This window comes from Panthera leo, chromosome B1 (genome assembly GCF_018350215.1).
Source record: "Panthera leo isolate Ple1 chromosome B1, P.leo_Ple1_pat1.1, whole genome shotgun sequence".
NCBI lineage: Eukaryota > Metazoa > Chordata > Mammalia > Carnivora > Felidae > Panthera > Panthera leo.
In genome coordinates, this window is record NC_056682.1 from 173,963,663 (window position 1) to 173,991,461 (window position 27,799).

The 27,799-nt window shown below is 38.8% G+C and overlaps 1 long non-coding RNA gene across 1 annotated transcript; it reads left to right on the top strand.

The window, feature by feature from the left end:
• On the top strand, positions 1 to 27,602 carry LOC122217181. The gene is made up of 3 exons (XR_006201332.1): positions 1 to 244; positions 5,925 to 5,989; positions 27,279 to 27,602. It is a non-coding gene; the product is annotated as an uncharacterized LOC122217181 (long non-coding RNA).
• The last annotated feature ends 197 nt before the right edge of the window (positions 27,603 to 27,799 follow it).

Sequence of the window (27,799 nt, forward strand, 5' to 3'; positions counted from 1 at the left end):
AGTTAGGGCAGGCCGCAAGTTACAAGGCGGAAATGGAGGAAATGGAGCGCAGCGGTTTGTAGCTCTCACGTGGTTGCTTATCTGCTGTCCCACCTTACTGATGTGGGGCAGCAGCTGCCCCGGCAACTTCTCTACCTTTCCAAGAATCCTCTCTCAGCTTCTCCAACCCTGAAGCCAGGCGTATGTTTAACTCCCACGTGCAGAGCACCAGCTTCTCCTACAGGAGGATGCCCATGCCAGTGTGGTAAGAGGCAGTGAGACCTGGGTTCTAGCTGTGCCGTTGGATTTTAGCGTATCTTTATTCCCCCCCCACTTTACATTCATCTTTCCTTCTTCATTGGACTTCAAGCTCCAACAACAGACAGAAAGACAATGGCTTTACTGAGATTTCTTTAAAAGTTCCCAAATTATATAATATAAAATTTGTGTATTTATATGATATTTTTAAATTAAAAAAAATTTTTTTAAATGTTTATTTATTTTTGAGAGAGACAGAGACAGAATGCGAGTGGGTTAGGGGCAGAGAGAGAGGGAGACACAGAATCTGAAGCAGGCTCCAGGCTCTGAGCTGACGTGGGGCTCGAACTCACAAGCTGTGAGAGCATGACCTGAGCCGAAGTCGGTCGCTCAACGGACAGAGCCACCCAGGCGCCCCATATGATATGTGATATTTTTAAAAGCAGAAACAAATGGAGACTAATCTTGAAAATTCCCTGAGCAGACAAAACCAGTTTATTCATACAAACAAAGCTTAATTTAGCTTATTTTGCAAGTCTAACTCAACCAGGGTCATTTCTTGTTTATGCCTCTGGAAATCATGAGGAAAACTTGAACTGTTTCCCAAGGTTGATATGAAATAACCACTGACTGATTCCCTATCATTTAAGAAAATTTACTATTACAACAGATCACTGGGAAGAAAAAACAGTCACTACTTTCTCACTATAGTAGCTGGTCTGTAACAATGTACCCTTGAGCCTCACTCCATGTTTTAGTTTGAATGCTCCCAGTTTGCAAAGTGCCTTTTAGGTGTGTGCACAATAAACTGTTACTAATTGCACTTTACTTTAGCCATCTCTTAATTTTTGACTATATATATATATATTATATATGCTATATATCATACTTTGTCTATGATACATAACATATAATATATATCATTTTTTGGTTTTGCTTCTGATTGGGGCCCTAATAGATACATAACCCTTGAGTCCTGGCACAGTTAATTACATCTTCAGATATGGTATTCTGCAAAACACTAATTAGGAAATTCTTTTTTTTTTTTAATTTTTTTTTTTTTTTTTAACGTTTATTTATTTTTGAGACAGAGAGAGACAGAGCATGAACAGGGGAGGGGCAGAGAGAGGTGGAGACACAGAATCTGAAACAGGCTCCAGGCTCTGAGCTGTCAGCACAGAGCCCGACGCGGGGCTCAAACTCACGGACCGCGAGATCGTGACCTGAGCCGAAGTCGGCCGCTTAACTGACTGAGCCACCCAGGCGCCCCCACTAATTAGGAAATTCTAATGTAGTTGGGTCGTCTTTTGGATGTGATTTTCCAATAGTTGAGTAAAAACATGTATAGAGCAAGTTATCACATAGCATCTAATTTGCCACTTCACTGAAGGCTATGGTAAGAAATAACAAGATTCTGTTGTAGGTTGAATTATGTTCCCCCAAAGTTGTAGTCTAGTCTGAACTCCTGGTACCTGTGAATGTGACCTTGGATATAGGGTTTTGCACGTGTAATTAAGATGCAAATTAAGCTGAGGTCATAATCGATTAGGATTGACCCTAAATCCAATCACTAGTGTAGGGAGACACAGGCCAACACGGAGAGGGAAGGCACATGTAACAGGGAGGCTGAGATGGGAGTTATGTTGCCTGTATCATGAAACCCTAAAAATTGCCAGCAACGATAAAATGCTCAAAGAGGCAAGGAAGCATTCTTCCTGGAGCCTCTAGAGCGTGGCCCTGCTGGCACCTTGGTTTCAGATTTCTGCCCTCTGGAATGGTGCGATAGTAGATTTCATACCAGTTCTTACTGTTGTTTTAAGCCACCCAGTTTGTGTTAATTTGTTAGAGCAGCCCTAGGAAACTAACACAGGTTCCAAATGAACTTTCTGGATGCCCGTGCTGGTGGCCATAGGTTGGAACTCCCACTTTTCATAAAATCTGTTGCAGGAAATCACTGAAGGGGACCGTGGTGGCCCTTCAGACAGTCTCAGTAATCGTGTTCCTGTTCATTGTGTCTTGAGTTCAACCCAGGAGGGACCATGTTGGATTGTTTCATACCACTCTCAGGCCACAAGCATCCATGTCTCTCATACAGGATCTCTGGGTTGTAGAAGTCCAGGGTTGTCATGGTGGGCAGAAGCTAGGGCAGCATCTCCAGTGCCCTGACCAGTTATCTCCAGAGGGATGCTCCCTGGGCAGGAGGTAGACTCCGGGCAATTAGTCCTCCTTGGATGGGAGGAAGCATGACAACTTAGAACTAAGTCTGTCTTGACGTAACTCCCAGGTGCTCTCAAAGGAAGGTCTTTCCTCACCCTCCCGGTCTAAACCTTAGTCCTACTGACCTTGAGATTATTCTGTGTCTTCCTCTCTGATCTGAGAGCTACTCCTTCTTTTCCCCTTCTTTCTCAGTCAGGGTCATCTAGCTAATACCTGCTAGCATAAAAACTCACTCTGTAGATGTGTGCCTGAGTTCTGACTCAAGCTGATTTTGTTTTTGCTTCAGTTTCTGTAGTGGGTTACAAGTTCAAGGCAGAGGTGGGGGTGGAGGGATGGTGGAGGAAGTGAAAAGAGGCCTTTGGAGAGAACTATAATTAAGATTCAGAAGTATTATCCCATTATATGGATCAAGTTCCTCCCTCCCTTCCTTCCTTCCTTCCTTCCTTCCTTCCTTCCTTCCTTCCTTCCTTCCTTCCTTCTACCTCCCTCTCTCTATCCCTTCCTTCCTTACTATACCAATCATCCACATATTGATGACATAATGTGAGTTACTTAGCTAACCAGTAGACCATAATGATGTTCCATGATTCCTGGTTTCTGGAGGCTCCCAGTCTATCAGGGGTGCTGATACACAGAACTCACAATGTGTCAATTACTTACTACAAGGGCCGCTCTACTTCCAGAGGTTCAGTGATGGTGGGAAGCAGAACATGCCAAACAGAAGAAATAGCAAGGGCAAAACCCCTAAGGTAGAAGAGCATGTCTTCACCAAAGTAGATTTAGGGAACTGTGTGTAGTTGAGACATCTTACAGGAATCTTGAGAGATGAGACTAGAAAGGAGGGTGAGATCCTTGAAAGGACTTGAATGGCATACCAAGGAATTTGCAACTTAGTATCTTTACCGATAGGGTGGCGTAGGAATTTCCAAAGTTCCTGAACAAGGAAATAAATGATCATCACACCCTAGAGATGCCTTTCTACAGACCCTGTATGTAACATGTACTCCAGCCGGACTGTAATGCCACACAGTCGGGGAACATGAGGCTAGTACAGTGCTTGCTGCAGATACAGTGTTGTCTATCTCCCCAGTTGTGTGTTGAGTGAATGAATGAATGAGGCTTAGAGAAGTAATCATCTGCGGCCAAAGCCTGACGTTTGAATCATGATTCTGGGAGGTTTACAAAGGATAATAGAAGACAAATCAGAGGAACTGTCAGCTTTGTTGTTGCCATCATCTTTCTCACATTTACTCTAAATCTCTCCTGCTGTGATTCGGCCCAGAGCCCCTTGTCTTTTGTGGCAATGGGAGGTAACCAAGTAGCACCTTTCCTTGGAGCATAAAACATTGGTGTGCTGACGACCCACACTGAATTGTCCTCAATATCTCCAGAAGAAACAATTTCTATTTTTTAAAATCAATTTTTTCACGAATCCTTTTTCCAACTATTTGATCATCTTTGCAGCTGACCTGGATTTTCTGTCCCTTCCCCTCTGTTGGCTGCCAATATCTTGCCTGGAAGAGACACAGCTTGAGCTACATGGTCTCTAAGGGAGCAAAGTCTGGCCAAATCCTTTGGGCTGATAAGGAAGGGCTAGGAAATGGTCCATATCTAATATTCGGATAATGTTTGGGTCCCAGTCAATAAACTAATGAGAAATTACGGAAGTTCTATCTTGCTGACTTAAAAGGAATTACAATTCAATAAAATACACAAAACTAAAATGATAATAAACCGTGTTTTGAGGTTGTTGAGAAACCAAGGTGCATTGGCTATGAAGTGGGAGGGAAAACAATAGATGTTGAGGGCTTGCTTTGTATGAGAACTTTGCATACTTTCTTTTAATTCTTTAAAGAACTAAGAAGCAGACCTCTCTTCCTGTGTAAGGAGTGAGAAGATGAACATTGGAGAGTTTAATTAACTTGCCCAGGGTCTCCCAGGGACTGACCAAGCCCGGACGTAGCCCACATCTGTCCAATTAAAAGACCAAGGCTCTTTGCCCATTGTCCTGAAATTGGACACAAAATCGAAGGACCATCCCAGAGTGGCTACTTATAGAAATCACCACCACCATTTATTGAGGACCTCTTAGACATCAGGTCTTTAGACTAGATAAATCTTACATAAAGTATCGGATAAAATTTAACCTACTCTTTGTTGCAAAGTTGTTTCCCAAGAGTTACTATTCCCATTTCACAGATAACAAAACAGGTCCAGAGAATTTAAGGAACTCTTCCGTTTTTACAGTTAGTAAGGGACAGAGCTAGGAGTGGAGGCCAATGGATGCCTCTCCTTCTACTTCATCTGAGTGCCATCAGTTATGGCAGTCAGGAAAGGCTGCCCCAGGCTCAAGAGCAGGGGTACCAGAGGGTGCCGACTGTGGGGAGCAGCCCCAACTTTTATTAGAGCAAGAGCCCTGAGGCAGATGGTAGCTAGATTTCACTTTACCAATCTGACAGTTTTACTACTGGGAGCATTCATACTCAAAGATATCAAAAGCTAATGTTCCTCCCTTAGATCATTTTTCCCCCCTGGAAGGTTGGGACAGTTACTTTTATCAATTAAAGTCCTTCTGAATGGCATAGAGAGTGGAGTGTTTCTCCAAACTTCAGTGTCCCTAAGAATCGCCGTGGGTACCTGATTAAAATATGGTCCCTAGACCTGACCCCTATGGAGAATTTCTGATTCCATAGGCCTGGAGTGGACCTGAAGAAATTTGTATTTTTAACAAGTACCCTAGATGTTGTTGATGCAGGTGTGAATTCTGCCTGTTGAAACCCTTGTGTAGTGGTTGAGATTCTGAGTCTGGATCCCTGGTACCATCACTGTGAGCTCTGTGATGGTGAGTGAGTCATTTAACCTCTTAGCCTCAGTTTTACTATCTATGAAGTGGGAATAAAGATGATACCTACCTACCTGTCAGTCATGGGAGGATTAAATAAAGCAATGTGTGTAAAACAGTTAATGTCTTTCTGGTTCAAAGTAAATGTTCAACTAATGTTAGCTATTTTTATACTAATGAGAAGTTAGTCATTTACAGAAAAAAGATTGAGTCATTCTTTCCACTAGAAATTTTTTATGTCTTTGTGCCTATGAAGATGGGGGGCTGGGGAGGAATGTATCTGTTCCTGGAAAGGTGCATAATATAGGAGTTTTTTCTTCTGTAGTACTTATTTCAAATGTTCTTTTTTATTTTTCTTTTCTTATTTCTTTTCTTATTTTTCTTTTGCCAGTATTTAAATAAATAAAATTTATTTATCGGAGTGCCAATGGATTCTTTGTAAAGGAATTCCTTGCACATTGATAATCACTAAATAGATCTCTGGTTGATGAGTCATTCATTTTCCTATGGGTCCTGTCAGGGCTCCTTGGAAAATTTCCTTTCCTCTGGCTTTTTAAGAGAAATGATAATGGAAGAAGCAAAACTCAGAAAGTTTGGAACAACTTCCTTTTTCCCTTCACACTCCCAGGTCAGAGATGCCCACACCTCAGAGAGAGCCCTCCCCTGGACTGGAGGTATAAGGACATGAGCCAGGTAGGTCTCCATTCCAGCCCTCTGACGTCAGGGCTGCAGCCAGACCCCCCAGGCACAGGATCTGTGGAAAAACACCTGTGCATCCTGGCTTCCCTGGAAATAAAGCCCAAGCTCTTCCATGTGTGTATATGACCCTTTAAATGTCCTTGTTCTGGTTCCTGTTTATCTTTACAGGTGCCTCCGCAGCCACCCCCCCACCTCCTTGGTCCTCTTCATACTTACAGTTTGTTTATTGGAGCCTTATTTTTTTCTCCACTCTGGGATTTTCTAATGCTATTTCTTTGTCTAAGCATGTTTTCTTCTGTTCTTTCTACCTTCATATTTCCTGTAGATCTTACTTGGATGTTCTTTCCTATGGGAAGTCTTCATTAGGTATTAGTTGCCCTCCTCCATGTTTCTAAAACCTAACAATTATTGCTATGACACATTTAGCAAAATACAACATTATTTGCCTTTGTATTTGTCTCCTCTACTAGGTCAAAAGCACCCTGACTCAGGGAGCTTACCTTTCTTACTCACTTTCTACCCACAGGACCCCATCACAGGCATAAGGTAGAGACTCATTAAATAATTACTCAGTGAATAAACATGTTGTCTTTTAACACCTGCCAGAGCACTTCCAATGATGGGAAACTTATTATCCCCTGAGGCTACTGGATCCATTTTTGGAAGGATCTGCCCGTTTGAAAGCTTTTCCCGATGAATGAATAGAAATCAGTGGTCCTATAACTTTCTAGGAGAGCTGGAAAGTTTCCACAGTGTTGGAGGCCGAGATAAAATCTCGAGTCCTGTCATCATCTTACGGTCTTGGAAAGGCTCTCTAGTTAAGATTCCAGTGCAAAATGAAGATGGCATTTTTAAGGAAGGGCTACTGGATAGAGATAGAAATGTTGTAAGAGTCAAACTGATCACTCGTCTGAGATAGAGAACATTGTTGTTTTCTTACTACACAAGCAAGAGAGGTGAAAGGAGTACCTCTGGGCAACAGGGATGGAGTGGCCTCCCAGAGACAGGTGCTCTGTGTCTGTGACAATAGACTTAGGAATTTACTAAGAAAGTTTGAATCATTCTAAGATGTTCTGATTCATGATTGAAGCTCCTTGAGTGAAGGAGATAGTGCCTTTCCTTTAAAAATGGAAGGAGTACAGAGTGCCTGAGTGGCTCCGTTGGTTAAGCATCTGACTTGATTTCAGTTCCGGTCATGATCTCACAATTTGTGAGATCGAGCCCCATGTCGGGCTCTGCACTGACAGCATGGAGGCTGGTTGGTATTCTCTCTCTCTCTTTCTCTCTGTCCCTCCCCTGCTCTCTCTCTCTCTCTTTCTCTTCCCTCTTTCTCAAAATAAATAGATAAACATTTAAAAAAAAATGGCAGCAGTACACTGAGGGTGTTAGCATCTGTTCTGTTCCAGGGTGGTAGTTGTAACTTATAGTCCATTGAATTTGCTTTTTTCACCCCAACCTCCAGAGGGAGATTTAATTATCCTCGATTTAGAGGAGAGAAACAAATTTCATGAAGTAATTGATCCAAGGTGACACAGTTAATCATTACTGGGCTGAGACCCTTTTCCCAGTATTTTCCCACCACTTAATGGAGTTTTGTATTTTTACAACATACAAAACATACGGTCACTTATATAAACACAGTATTTCAAAAGATAAGATTCCACCCTCACCTGCTTTTAAAAATCGCATTTTGTCTTCTAAGTCGTCCTGACTTGAGAGGTCATGTACAGTGACAGCTAAATGCTAAGTTACATAAAACAAAAGAATCCAAAATAGTGCCATTTTCTTCACTACTTGCTACACATTTTAACATTTTAAAACTGTGATTGAAGCACACACACGATTTCTCACCTCCAGTCAGAAGAGTATTCAAATTGCCTAAATAAGTATGTGCTTGTAATATGTCCTCAGAGACTATTTCCACATCAGGGATAAATGTATAGGTGTAATGAAACAACTAATTGAAAACTGATGGCAAGGGAGGCTCTATTATCAGAAATAGTGATCATTTTCTTCAAAATAACTGAGGTAAATAAAACCCCACTATTTGCTGTTCGTTATTCATCCTTTCTCTTCCAAGCCCTGAGACTCTGAGCCAGCCTCACTGGGCCGGTAATTTGTTAAGGGCACAAGCATGACAACTCTCCTTCCAGTCCAACCCCAACAACATCAATGGCACTTGATGAGTCTGAGGGGCATCAGAAAGCCCTGGCTGGATTGCAGCACTGAGATCTTCCTTGGAATTATGGGATCAGAGTCTATCTTTGGCATTAAGATCATAAGTTTTAGAGGGGTGCCTGGGTGGCTGAGACGGTTAAGCATCCCATTCGATTTCAGCTCAGGTCATGATCTCATGGTTCGTGAGTTTGAGCCCTGCACGGGGCTCTGTGCTGACAGTGCGGAGCCTGCTTGGGAATGTTGTTCTCTCAAAATCAATAAATAAACATTAAAAAAGAAAGTTTCTTTTAAAAAAAGATCATAATTTTTACAGAGCAAAATGTAGGTTTCAGAGAGAGAGCAAGAGTTGGGCAGAGGGACAAAGGGAGAGAGAGAGAATTGGACGCAGGGCTCAATCCCAAGACCCTGGGATCATGACCTGAGCCGAAGCCAAGAGTTGAATGCTCAATTGAGCCACCCAAGCCCCCCTCCAAACTTTAGTTTTTAAAAGAGAACTCATGAAGATGGATGTTTAGGGCGCATCCTGGGTACACTGTCACATCGGCAGTTCTTTTATTTTGCAGTGTCTTTCCAACTTCCTGAGCCCCTTCTTCTCTGGTAACCTGCCCAACTTCCTGTATCACCAAATGCAGCAGGCCATTCATTTCCCCCACCTTCTCTACCTGGGCTTGATTTTATCTGAATCTTTTTTTTTTTTTCCCTCCTGCCTCAGCCCCATTCATTCAGGGCCTTTCCAGATGACTGGGCTAATTTCCGATAAATTCATTCAGAAAAGATAATGGCTTAATGTGTCAGACATTTACGAGGACTTGCATTTCAGGGGATTAATCCTAATGGTGGGAGGAATCTTGAGAATTTCAAAAGGACAAAAAAAAAATGTTGATATTATATACCAGACTGTACAACGGAAATATAACTTGAGCCACAAATATAACCTGTACATGTAATTCAAAATTTTCTAGCAGTTTCTCGAGAAAGGAAAGAGGAACAAGTGAAGTTAACTTTAAGAATCATATATTTAACCCAATATATTCAAAATATTATCCTTAAAAATATAATCTGTATAAAATTTATTAATTATTATTATTACCTTATTTTTGTTCTAAGGTTTTGAGATCTGATGTGTATTTTACACTCACATCTCAGTTTGGACTATAGCCACCTTTCAAGTGCTCAACAGCCGCATGTGGCTTGTGGCTACCATACAGGACAGCATGATTACATTCAGATAAATTAAGAGCACATTTTCTGTGTGTCTGTGTGGAGATGAGGCATGGGAGGGGAGTGGTGTGTGTGTGTGTGTGAGAGAAAGAGAGAGAGAGAGAGAGAGAGAGAGAGAGAGAGAGAGAGAGAGAGAGACTTTATTGAGAATGTAATGAGGTGATAGGACTGGAAACAACAAAAGAGAGAGAAGTGTGTGTGTGCTTAATTTCCAATTGAATTTAAGAGGCAGTGTGGTATAATGGGAAGAGTGTGTGCAATTTAGATTACAATTGAAACTCTGCTGTGTGTTATTGGACACATTACATAAGCTCTGTGAACCCCAGATTACTTATTTGCAAAAGAGATATAGTAATAACCACTTTAGAGGATTGCTGAATTTAGAATTTAACAATAAATATACAGAAAAGCCTGAGTGGAGAACTCTCAATGAATGCAAATCTGCCTGTCCAATCCCCCACCCCTCCCGCCCTCACCCCCACTAAGGCTCGGAAACCTTTACATTTTTCCTTCTCTTTTCCACACCACCTACCCAACCAACTCCTCCTCAAATGCTAGTTAAATTCTCAACTTCTCTGTGAAACTTTAAAGAAAGATACTTCTGCAGTTCTTACTAAACATCCTAAAGAAAAATTGGCAAGATCGTTGAGATTTGATACCAAGACATAGTTCAGCTCCATATTTACCAGATTAATTCCATTTCTATGGCTAACATTTTGTTATCTGTGAAATGCTTTTATCCTCTCTTTATCTTTCTAAATTCTATTTTCCGTATTGCCAGGCTCATATTCCAACTTGTGTCTGAAACATTGTTAGATCGCTTGAGTCTGCAATCACCTTGCTCTTGCTACAATCATATCACGTCTTCCCCAGTTTCTATCAAGCTGGATTCTATGAATGAAATTTGGTTCCTATGGCTAATTAATAGGTTTTCTTGAAAAAAAAAAAAAGTTCTATGACAGAAAAAAAGTAAGCTGATGAAATTCTGAGTTAAAGAAGTTGAATTATTTTATTTTCCAGTGCTTCACAGGGAAATGTATATTGTGAAACTACAAAGGGGGAGGGGGACAATTATTTGCAGTATTTCCCAAATTTATCAATCATGGTAAAAAGTTCCTATTTTTTCTTTTAACTACTTCATAAACTAGCATTTCAAAGAACTCATTTTGGGATACACTAATATATATTATGAACCATGGCAATTTAATATGTGCATCCTTAACATCTCAAATACACTTTACTATCATTTGTTTATGCCTAAACTTCCCAATAGCAGCATCGTGATGCACATTGGGGCTTAAAGCTTAGAAAGTTTTCATGAGTTTCTTTCTTTCGTTCTTTCTTTCTTTCTTTCTTTCTTCCTTTCTTTTCTTTTCTTTTTTTTTCTTTTCTTTTCTTTTCTTTTCTTTTCTTTTCTTTCTTAATCCTTTAATTTGATCTTAACAACAATATTCTGAGCCAAAAATATTTGAGAAGACCAATATTCAACCAGTATTGGTTGAGGAATATGTAACAGGCACTGAACTAGGTTCTCAAATACAGAGGTAACCAAGAGAGACTTCATAGCGGCAGACAGACATTTAACGAAACTTTCACAAAATCCTTAAGTATTTTGAAGAAGAGTAGTAATTGCTAATGCCTTTGCAACCCTAAGTCCAAGCCATTTTCTAAACACTTAAATAATTCTCAAAATGACCTAGAGACAAGGTCCTATTATCTCCATTCTGCAGATAGAAATTGAGACACAGAGACACAGTGACTTGCCCAAGGTCATACAGAGCCAAGATTAAAACTGAGGCAGTCTGGCTCTAGAGCTTGACCTATGTTGTATTACCTCCATCTATAGAAGTAAGGGAGTATAGCAAGATCATGTGGCTGGAGACCTTGCCTAGTGTGCATTTTCATAGAAAGAGCTAATGTTTAAACTGCATATTCCAGGGGCTCCTGGGTGGCTCAGTCGGGTGAGCATCCGAGTTCGGTTCAGGTTATGATCTCATGGTTTGCGAGTTCGAGCTTCACATCAGGCTCTGTGCTGACAGCTCAGAGCCTGGAGTCTGCTTCAGATTCTGTGTCCGCCCCCCCCCCCTCTGCCCCTCCCCCACTCACACTCTGTGTCCCTCTCTCTCAAAAATAAATAAACATTAAAAAAAAAATAAACTGGGGGCGCCTGGGTGGCGCAGTCGGTTAAGCGTCCGACTTCAGCCAGGTCACGACCTCGCGGTCCGTGAGTTCGAGCCCCGCGTCAGGCTCTGGGCTAATGGCTCGGAGCCTGGAGCCTGTTTCCGATTCTGTGTCTCCCTCTCTCTCTGACCCTCCCCCGTTCATGCTCTGTCTCTCTCTGTCCCAAAAATAAATAAAAAACGTTGAAAAAAAAATTAAAAAAAAAAAAAACTGAATATTCAATAGTGAGTAGGATTTGGCCAGCAACATGGGTGGGAAAAAGCATTTTAAGCAAGGTGAAAAGCATGTGTGAAGGTGTTGAGTAAGGAACAAGTTTGGCACTTACAAGAAACTATATAAAGGCCAAAGTGACTTGGCTCTAGTAACCTAGGATGGAGAGCAGTTCATGCTTGTCAACCTTGTTGTGTAGTAAAAATATAATCTTTAGGAGACGGGTAGTGCTGATGGTACTCAATGCCATAGAATTGTACACTTAAAAATAGTTAAAATGGTAAATTTCATGTTATGTGTCTTTTACCACAATCAAAAAACAACTGAATGAATGAGAAAATAGAGGAAGGAAATATGATAAAATTGCAATTATTAAGGCTAGGTGATGGATATATGGGAATGTATCATAGTATTTTCCCTACCTTGAAGTATATTTGAGTTTTTTTTATGATACAGTTAAAATAAATGTAATAAGTATTCTTTTCAACCTAAAAACAATGAATAGTGATTGAAAGACTTTAAGGAGAGCTATACGGTTTTTAAGATGCTATGTGGAGAATAAAAAGGATAGTTCAGATGGTTAGGTAGAGGAATATTATTTTGTCTATTCAATAACCACGAGCAAAAGTGGATGCATTTAAAAATATTTAGGGCGGAGAATCATCAGACTTGGTGATTGGATATTGTGACATTTCTGGCGTGAGCTACGGTATAAGAGGAACAAAATCAGGAGGGTATAACGTCATGGAAGTCAAAGAGAAAGGTAGTCAATGTTTGAATGCCGAGCAGATCGCAAGCGAAATGATCATTGAAATTAGGAACACAGGGGCACCTGGGTGGCTCAGTCGGCTGAGCGTCATGATCTCACTATTCTGTGCTGCTGTCAGCACAGAGCCTGCTTCAGGTCCTCTGTCCTCCCCTCTCTCTGACCCTCCTCCGTTCTCTCTCTCTCTCTCTCTCTCAAACATAAATAAACATTAAAAAAAAGAAGTTAGGAATATAGGAATTATTGTAACTTTTACCTAGAGGGCTTTTGGTGGAGGGAATAGGAGTCATTTAGTTGTAGGTTACTGTTACAGACTAAATTCTTATGTTCTCCCCCAAATACCTATGTTGAAATCCTAACCCCAATGCGAGGGCATCAGAAGGTGGGGCCTTTTGGAAGACATCCGGTTTAGATGAGGCCATGAAAGTGCAGATGGATTTGTTGATATGAGGTTGGGAAGTTAAGGGAATTTCTATCCAGTGGCTTCATCTTTCCTGTGAAAATATAATTAGAATCATAGGAAAACTTTTACTGATGGTTTATTGACAGCCGATACTGTGTAAAACATTTACATGTACTGACTCACTTACTACTTATGAGGGAGGAACTATTACTATCTCTATTTTACTACTACAAACCTGAAGCCCAGAACTGTTAGGACATATATGCCTAAAGTTACATTAATTTTTAACATTTATTTATTTATTTATTTATTTGCTCAAGTGTAATTAACATATAAAATTAAGCTATTGAGACTACCCTAAGATGAAAAGCTTTTTGCACAGCAAAGGAAACCATCAGCAAAACAAGAAGACAGCCTACTGAATGGGAGAAGGTATTTGCAAATGATGCATCAGATAAGGAGTTAATATCTAAAGTTGCATTTAGATAAATTGCCGGAAGATAAATTTAGATAAGTTGCATTTAGATAAATTGAATAAAAGCCTGGACAGTTCGCTTTTAGACAGCTGGCCGAACAACAAGCCATGTTTTGTTAAGGCCATCCAGAGATGGTGAAGGGGATACGGGAGGGGTTGGTCATCTAAGGAGTGTGAAGGGCAAAAAGAATCTGCAGAAACTGATTGGAATAATGTGATAAGATCATAAGGGATGTTGAGAGCTACATTGAGACTGGGAATTACAAATTGAAAGTGCCATCAATCAACCTGGTGATGTGATTTGTTCCAGAACATTTCAGCTATTTGAATGCAGGTACTGGGAAGACAGACAGTCCGGTTTACCTAAGGTTAGGACTTAACTGGGTGTGGCAGAGTGACAAAAAGACAATGGAGAGTGAGGGTGGCTGCAATATTCTATAAGGAAAGAGGCTTTTGGGAATACATCCCTCTCATTCAAAAGTCTTTCTACTATGGTAGTATTTTTCCTCTCACTGGTCTTTTCTGGCAAAGACTTTGGTGAATAGATCATAGCCTTGCAATTCAGTTAAATTCAACACACTGTTACAGCAACTTCAGTATCTGTTAGCCTCTCTGATGTGTGCTAGGTATTTTAAACTAGGACTTTGCTGTTTATATACTATTAATGCTGTTGGTGCCAGAGATTTTGTCTAAAAGCAGTGCATAAGATACTTAAATGCCTTTGCTCTAGCCTACCCATTTATTCCACTTTGGTCACAAGGGCACATCATTGATTACTTTCAGATTTCTTTTACGTCACTTATGTCACTCCATACTAAAAAATGTTAATGTTATACTCACGTGAATAGACCCTAAATTTACACCTTAAATTTTATTGTATAATTTAAGAACTTAAGATTCACATCTGAGAAAAAAAAAATCAAGAGTCCAATTAAAAAAAAAATTCTGTATACATCATAATGACCCATTTCAACAAACCTTTCATAATTAAGACTTGGGTTATTGGAGAGCGCTGAATAATCTTCATGGTTGGTTGGACATAAGCTGGTCATCAATACACTGTGAAAAACTTACTTTTAGGATGATTCTGATGCCCTGAAATAGTGGAATGGATTCTGAATCACAAAAATCTGGCATAGGTTAAGCAATAATGAAATGGATCATTAGAAGTGATTTTATTTTGAACCTATCAATGCAATTTGTAGGCATTCAAAGTCAATAGAATGCAATAGAATTCGTTGTTAGAGATACAGAATCTTGTGCCCCATTCCAAAGTGACTGAATCAGAATCTGCATTTTGATAAGAACTTCAGGGAATTTGTATGCACACCGCAATTTGAGAAAGCACTGGTCTAGGTCAGCATTGTAGTAATTAAGTATTGTGATGGCTTGCGATGCTAACTCCCATAAACACCCATTTGGTTTTTATGGTTTTGGTCTAAAGATGAGCTCATCACCTGTAAGCCCTGATGTTTTTTAGGTAAAAGGCTAGTTTGAGAGGAAAACAGGGAGGAAGATGTGGGCTTTATTTTATTCTAGACTTGATATGACTGGTCTGCAAAAGCATCCATTCACAATTCTGATATCCCTTTTTTCCAGTCTTTCTCCCCTCTGGCTCTCCTCTTTCCTTTTACAATGCTCGTGCCCCTCAATTTAAAAACCCATGATTTGCAAAAACACTAGTTTCTAGACTCTCAGCAGCCAAATATTTGTTGATAGAAAAGAGTTAACCTAAAGGACATATAAAGATGGCAGAATTCTTTTTTTTTTTTTTTTTTCAACGTTTTTTATTTATTTTTGGGACAGAGAGAGACAGAGCATGAACGGGGGAGGGGTAGAGAGAGAGGGAGACACAGAATCGGAAACAGGCTCCAGGCTCCGAGCCATCAGCCCAGAGCCCGACGCGGGGCTCGAACTCACAGACCGCGAGATCGTGACCTGGCTGAAGTCGGACGCTTAACCGACTGCGCCACCCAGGCGCCCCAAGATGGCAGAATTCTTATGGTTCAGGAAAGTTTGAAAATCATCACATGGGGCTTTAACTATTGGAATGGTTGACAGGTTTTTGTTTTTGTTTTTTTTTTTCCCTATGACATGGCAGAATGTTGACTCACAGGAATTAATGTGATTAACCTTCAGCCAAGGCATGTTTGAGGCAAAGAGGTGAATCAGACTCATTAGTTTTTGGTTCTGGAGCAATGAAGGATCATGGCATTTGCCCTGTCCGTGTCCTTCTGAACAGAGATCACCCCAATTCTGTCATTACTGCTTCTGAGCCTTTTTCTCCATTTTTCCCCCCAAAGGCATAAAATGCCAAGCTGAGTAATCAAAAGACAGTGGCTATTCAGTGTATGACGATGACTTCCAAGCTAAGGTTTTCATTTTGTCAGATATTTTCATCGAGAGCATTTTGTTTTTCCCTCTCCATGCTGTCTTCTTGAAAGAGAGATAATAAATGAGAGGTCAGAGCATCAGGGCAGTCAGTGGAAGGCCTCCAAACAGGCAAAGGCAGTTTCTATCTCTTTCTGCATGATTTCTCTCTCATCTTTAGGATTTAAGCAGATGCTTTTAGATAGACAATGCCCTGTGGAGCAAAAGTGAGAATGCTCTATTGCTCAGTTATTCTAGGTATCAAAGCCCATTGTCAGGATTTTGAATTAACGTTAGATGTTTAAGAGAATGAAGTAAAGCTCCATGCCGTTGTGAATATAAAACTGACCCAATGGTTACATCACTGAACTGGCAAGGGCAAATTGTCCACTCTAATGATGATAATATTTCTTGACGATTATTACAGGCATTATCTCATTTAATCCTCCAAGTAACCCATATGAAAGTGGTATTATAATTCCCCTTATTCAGATGAGGAAATTGAGACAAAGAGGTATTATACAACTTGCTCAGGATCACGTAGCTGGTCGGTGGCATACTTCCTGTCCTTTACCCTACCTTCTCCCTCCCCGACAGCTAATCTACAGGTTACAAGGGACTGTGAAGGTATTTATCCATGATTTCTCGATCCTCTCCACTAACTCTTTCTCATATACCTTGTAAAGCCCTTTGGTACACTAAGAAAAGTTTCAAAGTGATGCTTCTCTTCATGTCCAAATACATTTGGGAATATATTAGCAATTATGAGCAGGAGTCATTTCTCTTTCTGACGGCCACAGACAAGATACTGATTTAGAACACATTATTATCCCTTCAGCTCATAAAGTGAATTTAAATAAACATTGCCTGTGAAGAGAGTCCTAAAAGGAGACTTTTATTTTCCCTTAATATTCAAAATACCACCAAAGTGAGAAAAGCAAACAAACAAGAACTCCTTTGGCAATGCCCTTGCTTCAGTTTCCTAGGGATTTCACTCCGTAGTTTGCATCAACTATCTCCACCTATGGAAAGAAAATGACTACATCAGTAAGCTGTTGTTTGTTATGTGGGCTCCATCAGTCATCATATTTATTTGTCATGCTCCCTTTCTTCCTTCTTGGAGGTCTTGCCCCAACAATTATTCTCTTTGTATCCTGTATCTTTAGTATTCTTCTACTGACATTTAACCCTGATATTAATATTTAAACATACCAAATCTCTCCCTTCTTAAGCAGTAATGGGTAATAATAATAAATCAACCGTATATTGTTTTAGCTATGGCTCTTTTCTCTTGCTCTTTGCAGTCAAGCTTTTCAAAAGAATTGTTAAAAGGTTGTATTTCTTCTCTTCACTCCCCAACCCACTCTGAACTCTCCCCACTGCTTTACCAAACCAGAGTTTCCCAAGTCACCGGTGGCTTTCTCATCTCCCAACTTATCTGGAAAAAAAGTTGATTGTTGATCTACTTGAAGTCAAAGCAGCATATGATGTGGTTGACCAGAGGGTTAAACTTTTTTTGCTCTTTATGCCTGACCCCTCTGTCTCATCACTAAATTGTATTAATTTTACCTCTTAAGTATCTAATACATAACTTCTCTTCATTTCCATTGCCTTTAGCCTACTCCAGGGTTTCTCAACCTCAACACCATTGTCATCTTGGACCAGATCATTCTTTGTTGTGTTAGATCATCTTGTGCATTGTAGGATGTTTAACAGCATCCCTGTCCTCTACCAACTAGATGCCAATAGCAACTCTTCCTCCTTCCCCCAGGTCCTGATGATAAGAAATGTCTCCATGCATTATAAAATGTTCACTGGGAAGCAATAATGCTTCCAGTTGAGAACCATGACTTTAGTCCCAGTTAATATCATTTCCCTCCTTATTTAATGCAACAGCCCGAAATGGTGAAAGATGCAAATCTGATTATGTTATCATAACTTCTTAAAAAACTTTATTTTGCTTTTCCATGACTTTAGAATAAAATTCAGAGTTCTTAAAAGCATTCTCAAGTGCTTTTTCAACAGCTTTATTGAGGCATAATTTATATACAAAAGACTGCACATATGTAATATATACAATTTGATGAGTACGACAGGCATACCTGTGAAACCATTACCATAATCAAGATAATAAACCTATCTATCAGTTCCAAAAGTTCCTTATGCCTCCCCCTTTTTTCTTCTTTTGTGATAAGAACACTTAACATGAGATTTACTAAATTTTTTTAAGAGTGCGCAATATAGGCACTATGTTGTACAGTAGATCTCTAGAACTTCTTCACCTTGCATGACTGGAACTTTACATCCGTTGAACAACAGCTCCCCTGCTAGCCTCTGACAACCACCATTCTAGTCTCTGCTTTTGTTAGTTTGACTGTTTTAGGTACCTTACATATGTGGAGTTATGCAGTGGTTATCCTTCAGCAACTGGTATTTTACTTAGCATAATGTCCTTCACGTTTATCCACGTAGTCCCATATGATGGGATTTATTCCTTTCTTTTAAGGTTGAATAATATCACATTTTCTTTATCTATTCATCTGTTGATGGACATTTAGGTTGTTTCCGTATTTTGGCTATTGTGAATAATGCTGCAATGAACATGGGAATACAGATATCACCTAGAGATAGTGATTTTTATTTCCTTTGGATAAATACCCAGAAGTAGGTTAGTGGATCATATGGTAGATCTACTTTTAATTTCTCGAGGAAACTCCATACTGTTTTACATCTTGGCTGCACCATTTTCATTCTCTTTGGTAGTGTACAAGGATTCCCATTTTTCCACAACCTGTTTACATTTTTTTTTTTTTTGGTTTTGTTTTTTTTTTTTGAGAATAACCTGGTGTGAGGTGATATCTCATTGTAGTTCCGATTTTCATTTTCCTCATGATTAGAGATGTTTAGCAGCTTTCCATGTATCTGTTGGCCATTTGTGTCCTTGGAGAAATGTCTGTTCAAGCCCTTTGCCCATTTTTAAGTTGAGTCACATGTTTCTTACGGTTGTTGGTTTTTTTAGTTTTTGCTATTGAGTTGTAGGAGTTCCTTATATACTTTGAATATTAACTCCTTGCAAATATTTTCTCCCATTCCATAGGCTGCATTCTCATTCTGGTGATTGTTTTCTTTGCTGTGCAGAAGAGTTTTAGTTTGATAGAGTCTCACCTGTTTATTTTTGCTTTTGTTGGTTTTTCTTTTGGTGTCATATCTAAGAAATCATTGCAAACATTCCTGTCAAGAATTTTATTGGGGCACCTGGGTGGCTCAGTCAGTTAGGCATCCAACTTCAGCTCAGGTCATGACCTCATGGTCTGTGAGTTTGAGCCCTGTGTCGGGCTCTGTGCTGACGGCTTAGAGCCCGAAGCCTGATTTGGATTCTGTGTCTCCCTCTCTCTCTGCCACTCCCCTGCTCATGTTCTGTCTCTCTCTTTCTCAAAAATAAATAAACATAAAAAAAAAAAAAAGATTTTCTCATATGTTTCCTTCTAGAAGTTTTATATTTTCAGGTCTTATCTTTAAGTTTTTAATGTATATTGAATTGATTTTTTGTATAGTATGAGTCCAATTTAAATTCTTTTGTATGTGGATATCCAGTTTTCTCAACACCCGTTATTGAAGAGACTATCCTCTCCCCATTTTATATTCTTGGCACTTTTGTTGAAGATCAATTGAGTGTATACATGTGAATCTATTTCTGGGCTCTCTATTCTGTTCCATTGTTTATATGTCTGTCTTTATGTTAATACCACTTTGTTTTAATTAGCTAAAGAGATACAAAGATTTAATGCTATGCCCATCAAAATACAAAGGCATTTTTTAACATAAAAATTTTATAATCCTAAAATTCATTGGAATTACAAAAGACCTCAAATAGCCCAAACAATCTTGAGAAAGAAGAACAAAGCTAGAGGCATTAAATTTTCTGACTTTAAAATATATTATAAATCTACACTAATTATAAAAGCATTCCTAAGTTTTAACCTTTACTTACCTCTTCAATTTTTGGGGGCTGTATTGGATTTCTTCATACTGGCATTTCCCAGAATACCAATTATCTATCCTGAGGCTTCACAGAGCTCTTACCTTTTTCTTTTGCTTGGAATGTTTTCACTTTTCCCTAGTCAATTGTCCATAATCCTTCAGGTCTCTTTTGACATGCTACTTCCTCAAAGAGGCCCTGTTTAACCAGTGTCAGTCTCCCTCTCTACCAGACTAATGACTGGTAGACTAATGCTGCATAATGACTCATGCTACCCAAACTACATGCTTTCATATCAGATTGTATTTCCCCTCTCACAATATGTTTTTTGGTGGAATTATCTATTCAGTGTTTCATTTTCCTGTCAAACCATACAATCTCTGAAGATAGTTTCCATGTCTATCTCATACTCTGTTGTTTAATTAGAACTTTCTACAATGCTGGGCACATAGTACAAACTCAATATATATTTGTTGATTGAATGCTTTGGAGAATCTATTGGAAGAAAGCCGTGGTATCTCACAGACTATCTACATAGGAAATACAGAAAGTCTCACTCACTACCACAGTAGAAACTATAAAGTCAAGAACCCAGGTCACATCTTTCATTTGCGGCAGCCAAATGGTCTTCTGTCTGCTTTTGCACACTTGCTTTATGTGTTTTTCTCTGCCCTTTACACTCTCGTCTTACCTGTGTCAAATAAGCCCTAAGTCCACAAGACCTCCATACTGATTGGTCCAATACCAAGTAATAAGTGCTTACTAAATCCTATGTTTTCTGTAGTGAGAAAGAAACATTAGTGGATAAATTGGTGGCCCTGTATTCTGAAATTAGTGAAGAAGAAGAACAGTGAGATGTATGCACTTATTTCTATGACTCCTCCTTAGGCTTTTTTCAGAAGCATTTGAAGGACCTGGGACACTCAGATGAAATATCCAAGGTCGTTTTTGTCTTAAGGTCCCTTTGAGGATCACTCCCATCAGCAACGTCTTCCTAATAACAATGTCCTTGAATATCACAGCAATGAAGAGATGAAAATAATTCACGTAGAAAGTGGGAGACAGAGGACTTAGAAAATTTTCCTATCCTAAGCACTTCACAGACTGTCTTTCCCAGAGCATCGGAGTTTGGTTCCAAAAAAATAGAGCAACAACTCTCATAGTCCCTGAATGCTGACAGAACCACCATTGAATGTGGAAGCCAGCCAACATGAACTCTTTCCCTTGATAAATGGACACCACAGGAAATGATCATCAGTGGAAGAGCTAAGTTGATTTGTTTGATGGCCCTCCATAGACAAAGTTTTATTCGTTTTTTAAACAGAACTAGAAATAGTTTCTTAATTATTATTTTTTTTTAATTTCACTTTAAAGGTTTGCTCCCAGGCATAGGAAAATTGCATGTCATTGAAGAGCATGTATGGTGGAGCAGATGCATTTATGCCAAGACACATTCGAAGAGGAAAAGTGGGCAAATTATGCAGGGGCATATGGGCTTTGGTGACACACTCAGCCAATTGTCCCTACATCTCAAGAGCGAGACACAGCTTATATTTTGGAACAACTGAAGTCAGACTTCTATTTTGTGGATGTAGATGAACGCTCAAATGTGATACATCAGGCAGCAGAGGCTGCCACTTGGAGCAATTGTGATTTATTTTAGGAAAGCTAAGCCAAGGGAAACCCATAATTTTCTAAGGAAGAGATTTTGCAATCATCTTTAAACTTTCAGATGCTAATTCCTATCTTATTTCTATAACCACCCGCTCTAGAGCATGTTTAATGAAAATAAGAGATGATGGCTGTCATATCTTAAGTGAGCTAAATTTTATCTATGCTGAAAATCACTGTGAAATAATCTCTAATTATAAAGCTGGGAAACAGAACATTTCAGCACATGTGCGTTGAAGTAGGCCCCCAGTTCTTACCACTAGAGCTATCTTGAAAATCTCACATCTGCTAAAAGGGGAAAAGATTGAGCTTCTTCATCAGTATTTTAAATAATCTAAATATTTTGCAATCACCATGAAGTTTGGCCTAAAGACCCATTTTTCTGTGTTGGTGATTAAAAACATTTTATTTTACATGAAAAATGTCTCTGATTAGTATAATATCAAATGAAGAAATTATGTAGCATACCATACATAATTTTACAAATGCTAAATGGATGCTATGTGCCAGGTGTAGTGCTAAATGCCTCAAATGTTATCTGCCTTATGTTTGTTTTCCTGCCAAGATAATGAAACTCTACATGGGATAACCTCAACCAAGAAACTTCCAAAAGATTCAGAAATCTACTTCCAACCTTTAGACAACAACGTAACAGTAAAAGGATTGAGAAAAGAACAGAAAAAAAAAAAAGTTTTTATCTGCTATATAGCTACTTTAAAAAATTTAAAGGGTTAGGTTTTTTATGGATTGGGAAACGTGGTAGTGTTCATTATTTATCCTTGTACTTAAATAACAAGTCATATTATTCTAACTCAAATCATTAATCTATGTATGCTATATACTGCTGGATGCTGAGCTACCCAAGGGAGGTTTCCACACAGAGCTCAACTCATAAACTCACTCCTTCAACTTTTCTGCCCTTTCAACTCAGTAATCCACTTTCAAAATTGCAATTATGAGGCAATATATAGCAAAAATAAAAGGATCCCCGACAATGTCACAAATAATTGTGCCATGTAACACCTGATGGGTTTTTTTTTTTCAGTGAAAAAAAAAATGATTTCTACAGATGTTAAGAGCTATCTTGAAGCTGAATGGACAAATGTTCATCTATACCATGTGGGTAATTCTTTCTAGACTGGTCATGGAATGACCAGCTTTGTGCTGGAATGTGTGTTAAACTTAACATGGTATGCTGATTTCAAAACAACTGTCAGATTTTTCTTTTGTTTAGAGATATACTTCGTGGAAATGTTGCCGTTAGCTTGAAATTCTCACTCAGGTCTCTTAAAAAAGCCTGCCCATAAACTTAAAAAATCCTAACCCACCTCAGGTGTCACTAAATAAAAATACATTTGTCACATTTACCTATGTGGGGGGGGGGTGGGAATTAACCAAATTGACTCTTATGAGGTTCTGTTAAGTCTTTTTGAATTGTTATAACAGGCATTAGTGGAATATTGATTAGTAACTAAAAGCCAAAATCGACTTAGTTGATCAAGGAATGACCAAAAAAAAACCAACAACAAAAAACAACAAAAAAGAAACCACCCTGGGAAACGTTGATCTTATTATTTTGCTTTTTTAGGGATATCCTTAAGTCTGGGTCAAATCAATCCATCATCAACAACTCAACTGAATACTTGGTATTCTACCTTGGAACAAGGAAACCCGATCCGTCGATTACTCTAATATTATCTGAGATACACTAAATTACTCTCACTTTAAAATCTGTTAAACAGAGAATGTCAAAATCTTTTATGCTAAGAAGGAATATTCTTAGCTGAAATTTCATGACTGAAATTTGATGAACTTTGTGCATTTCTTGGTGAAATGTTGCCTCTCAGTATATTTCAACGTCTTCTGGCTTAAAGAGTCAACTCTATGCTGCAACTTTTGAACCAGGATGTCTATTTTATATTAAAATGATATGTTTACTATTCTGCACCAGCACTGCAAGGCATGGGAAGGAAATGCACACCCTATTCTAATGCAGGCTGCCTTTAAGAAGCCACCTTAACTGACAATCATATTCCAGTGTATATTTTCATGAAGTCGCTTGGTCAGAAATGTGTTTCATTGTTTACCTACCATTTTAACTTGTCTTTTCAGTATGAACCCTAGGTCACTGAACTGTGAACAACATTTAATTATAGGCTCAATTCTTCATTGAAAATGACAGGATCTTATATATATATATATTTGTCAAATTGACTATTATGTGAAAATGAAGACTGAATATAAATCTGGAAGCTCTACAATAATTACCTAATAAAAAATGCCCAGCCTTTTCACTTAGAATAGTAAGTCCTTAAAAATCCCAAGATGTGATTCTATGGTATTTTCCAATGTCAGTCAATCAATAATTTCTTAAGTACCCACTGTATGCTTATGTTTTTTTGTCTAACAAATTTCAATATTTTCATCTAAGATGAGGAGACAAAAGCCCAGAGAACCATTTGTCATAATCACATTTTTTTTTAATAAGAAAAATAAGGCTATGTCTTCAATCTTCAACTCCCAACTAAACTAATTTAATTTGTATTTATATTGATCTGAGGGTTTTGTTCTAGCTCCTTGATGCTCGAAGCTGGTCTGCAGCCCAGATATACACCTGTCATCTAGAGTTTGTTGGAAATACTTGTAAACCACCTATCTGATGAGAAGTTAATGTACAAAATATATAATGAGCTTATACAACTCAATAGCAAAAACCCAAAATAATCTGATTGAAAAATGGGCAGAGGGCCTGAATAGACATTTTTTCCAAAGGAGGCATGAAAATCACCAACGGGTACATGAAAAGGTGCTTGACATCACTAATCATGAGGGAAGTGCAAATCAAACTGAGACATCCCCTCCTACCTGTTTGGATATCTATTATCAAAAAGACAAGAGATAACAAGAACTGGGGGAGAATGTGGAGAATAGGGAGCCCTTGTGCACTGTTGATGAGAGCGTAAATTGCTATAGCTACTATGGAAATTAGTATGGAGGTTCCTCAAAAATGTAAAAAGAGGCCCACCACATGATCTAGCAATTGCACATCTGAGAATATACCTGAAGGAAATGAAATCACTATCTTGAAGAGATGTCTGCAACCCCATAGTCACTGCAGCGTCACTCACAATAGCCAAGACACGGAAACGACCTACGTGTCTATCAATGGGTGAATGGATAAAGAAGTTGTGTTATATGCATATATGAAATAAGTCAGACAGAGAAGGACAAGTACTGTGTGATCTCGCTTTCATGTAGAACCTAAAAATGTCAAATTCATAGAAGGGGAGAGAGAGCGGAACACTGATTGCTGGGGCTGGGGGGTAGGGGTAATGGGGAGATGTTGATCAAAGGGCACAGACTTCCAATTAGAAGATGAATAAGTTCTGGGAATCTAATGTACTGCATGGTGATAACAGTTAAAAATGCTATTATATACTCAAAAAGTATTGTTAACTAACTTGGATTTAAATTAAAAAAAAAGAAAACAGAAAAAAATCAGAAAAAAAATCATTTGAATAAACTGTGGATGAAAATTTTCCATATTTGATGAAAATTATAGAAGCACAGATCCAAGAATCTCAAAAACCCCAAGCAGAAGAAACAAAGAAAACCACATCAAAGCACATCATAATCAAATTGCTCAAAACTAATGACAAGACAAATACCATCTGATTTCACTCAGATGTGGAATTTAAGAAACGAAACAAATGAGCAAAGGGGAAGAAAAGAGAGGGGGGTGCAAACTAAGAAACAGACTCTTAACTAGAGGGAACAAACTGATGGTTATCAGAGGGGAAGTGGGTGGGGGGATGGGTGAAATCAGTGATGTGGGTTAAGGAGGGCACTTGTGATGAGCACCAGGTGTTGCATGGACGTGGTGAATCACTATATTATACACCTGAAACTAATATTACACTGTATATTAACAAAAAAAGTGTTAAGAGAGTAAATCAATTATTTATTTATTTAATTAATTTAATTTATTTAAATTCAAGTTAGTTAACATATATGTAGTATCAGTTTCAGGACTACAACTTAGTGATTCATCACTTACATGTAACACCCAGTGTTCATCCCAACAAATACCCTCCTTGATGGCCATCGCCCATCTAGCCCATCCCCCCTGCCGCCTCCCCTCCAGCAACCCTCAGTTTGTTCTCTGTATTTAAGAGTCTTTTATGGGTTGCCTCCCTTGAAAAGAGTAAATCTTATTTTTTTAATGTCTATTTATTTTTTGAGAGAGGGAAAAAGAGAGCACATGTGGAGAAGGGGCAGAGAGAGAGGGGGACTGAGGATTTGAAGCAGGCTCCACACTGACAGCAGGGAGCCCGATGCAGGAGTTTGAACTCGTGGACTGCGAGATCATGACCTGAGCCGAAGCTGGAAGCTTAACTGACTGAGCCACCCAGGTGCCCTGGGTGTTCTAACCACCACACACATGCACACACATACACACAATTACACACAAAGGTAATTATGTGAAGTGGTGAAGATGTTAACTAACCCTGTCGTGGTAATCATTCCACAGTATATACGTGTATCATATTACATTGTTCACCTTAAAGTTACACAATGTTATATATGAATTATAGCTCAATAAAGCCAGAAAAAAAAGAGACACCATATCTCAGGCCCCACCCTGACCTGTTGAATCCTAATCTGCATTTTATATGATTACCAGGTGATTGATAAATTTGAGAGTGACTGATACACATTGTACCAGGAAATTAGAAGTTTTAAAATATAATTTTAATATTGGACGAAAGGGCTATTAAGATATAACTAATAACGTGATTAAACTATTCAGTGGCTGAAGAATGAATTATTCATTGTTATTAATTATTGGTTTATAAATAGATTGAGGTTTTTGCTTTGTTTGCTGATGAGCACTATTTACATGACAATGGAATAACTCCTTAAGGATTAAGAAATTAAGACATTTTTATATAATACTAAATAATTAGTTCGGATGACTTACTGTCTGAATTAAATATTTATTTTGGAGGGATGTATGTGAGCTTAAATGTTATGTCTCAATGCTTTTGTGTACAGACATGGTGGATGCCATTGTTTCAATTCTATAGGTGAAGAAAATAAGCCAAAGAATTTAAGCAATCACATAGCAGGTTGGACACATTCTACCAGCTTAACATCCGCAGTGGAAAAAGGAACACTTGCCCGTCTTAGCGGATGGGGCAGAAAATCCTGGAGAGTACTTTCTCTGCCCCATTTTGAGTCACTTTGGCCAGAGGAATAGGATAAACGCTTGGACAGGGCTGGGTCATGTGACCACTCCTGTGGCCAAGAGGAGAGGAATAAAGAAATAATAGGATTCAGGGCATACAAAGTGGGAGGAAGAGGTTGCCCCTGGAAAGAGAGCTTCTGGTTGTAGAAGGCTAAACAAAAATCAGTATAGATGGTAAGTGTGTGAACTGCACCATGATCATACACTGAGGCCTTTTGATTTCTTTTCAATTACCCTTTACTGAAGCATTGAAAGAGTAGTTTTCATTTGGTTGTGGTGATGAGATGCATCACTATTGAAATCTCCTGGAAGAATATGTAAGCACACGCTCACCAGCATAAAGCCCTAGACTGATATAGTAAGAATCTTGGATGAGAGTGGGTGGGACAATATACGTGTAGGATCCCAGGTTTCAAGAGGTGTCTGTTTGCACTTAGGTATTTTAATTTATTCAAAATGTTTTCTGAATTGCATTTTAATTGGACAGTGATAAGTGATTAGGTAGTGTAAGGCTTCTTGGTTTTAAAAATGTTGTCTTTTTATTTCAAAGAAAATGAGTATGTGTCATATTTCTTCTTTAGGTAACCGCACCTGTGGAAAGTCCACCGGTTCATTTTGAGAATTCGTGTTAGTATTCATGCAGCAGCTGGGGCCTTACCTGAGAAGAGATAAATAGCCCCCAAGCATTTGCCTTGTAAAACCTTGCAAACAGCCCATCATTAAAACTCAAAGTAAATGTTTGCCACGTTTCTTTGATGCTCCCAGTATGTGTGATGACCAACATCAATGATTAAAATGAGAATTATCAATCTTGAGGTTATTAATTACTAATGTCTTTTAGCCCCATTAATAGGAATAAGTGTGAGAAAAATATCAATCAATGCTATCTTGCTTAAGTAATCTTTTCACTGCATGCATCTGAAGGTTAGGCTGTCGAAAGTCTTCAAGCCCTTACCAAAGTCCTCAACCTCTCAATAAACATGTATTAATGCATTCTTTATCTCTTCCTTGAGTGTCCCTCAATTCTAAGGTATTTTTCACTTTTGGATCTTTATCGTAAAGTGTTTTATTTAAATCTCTCTTTTCTAGTCTTTACAGGTGA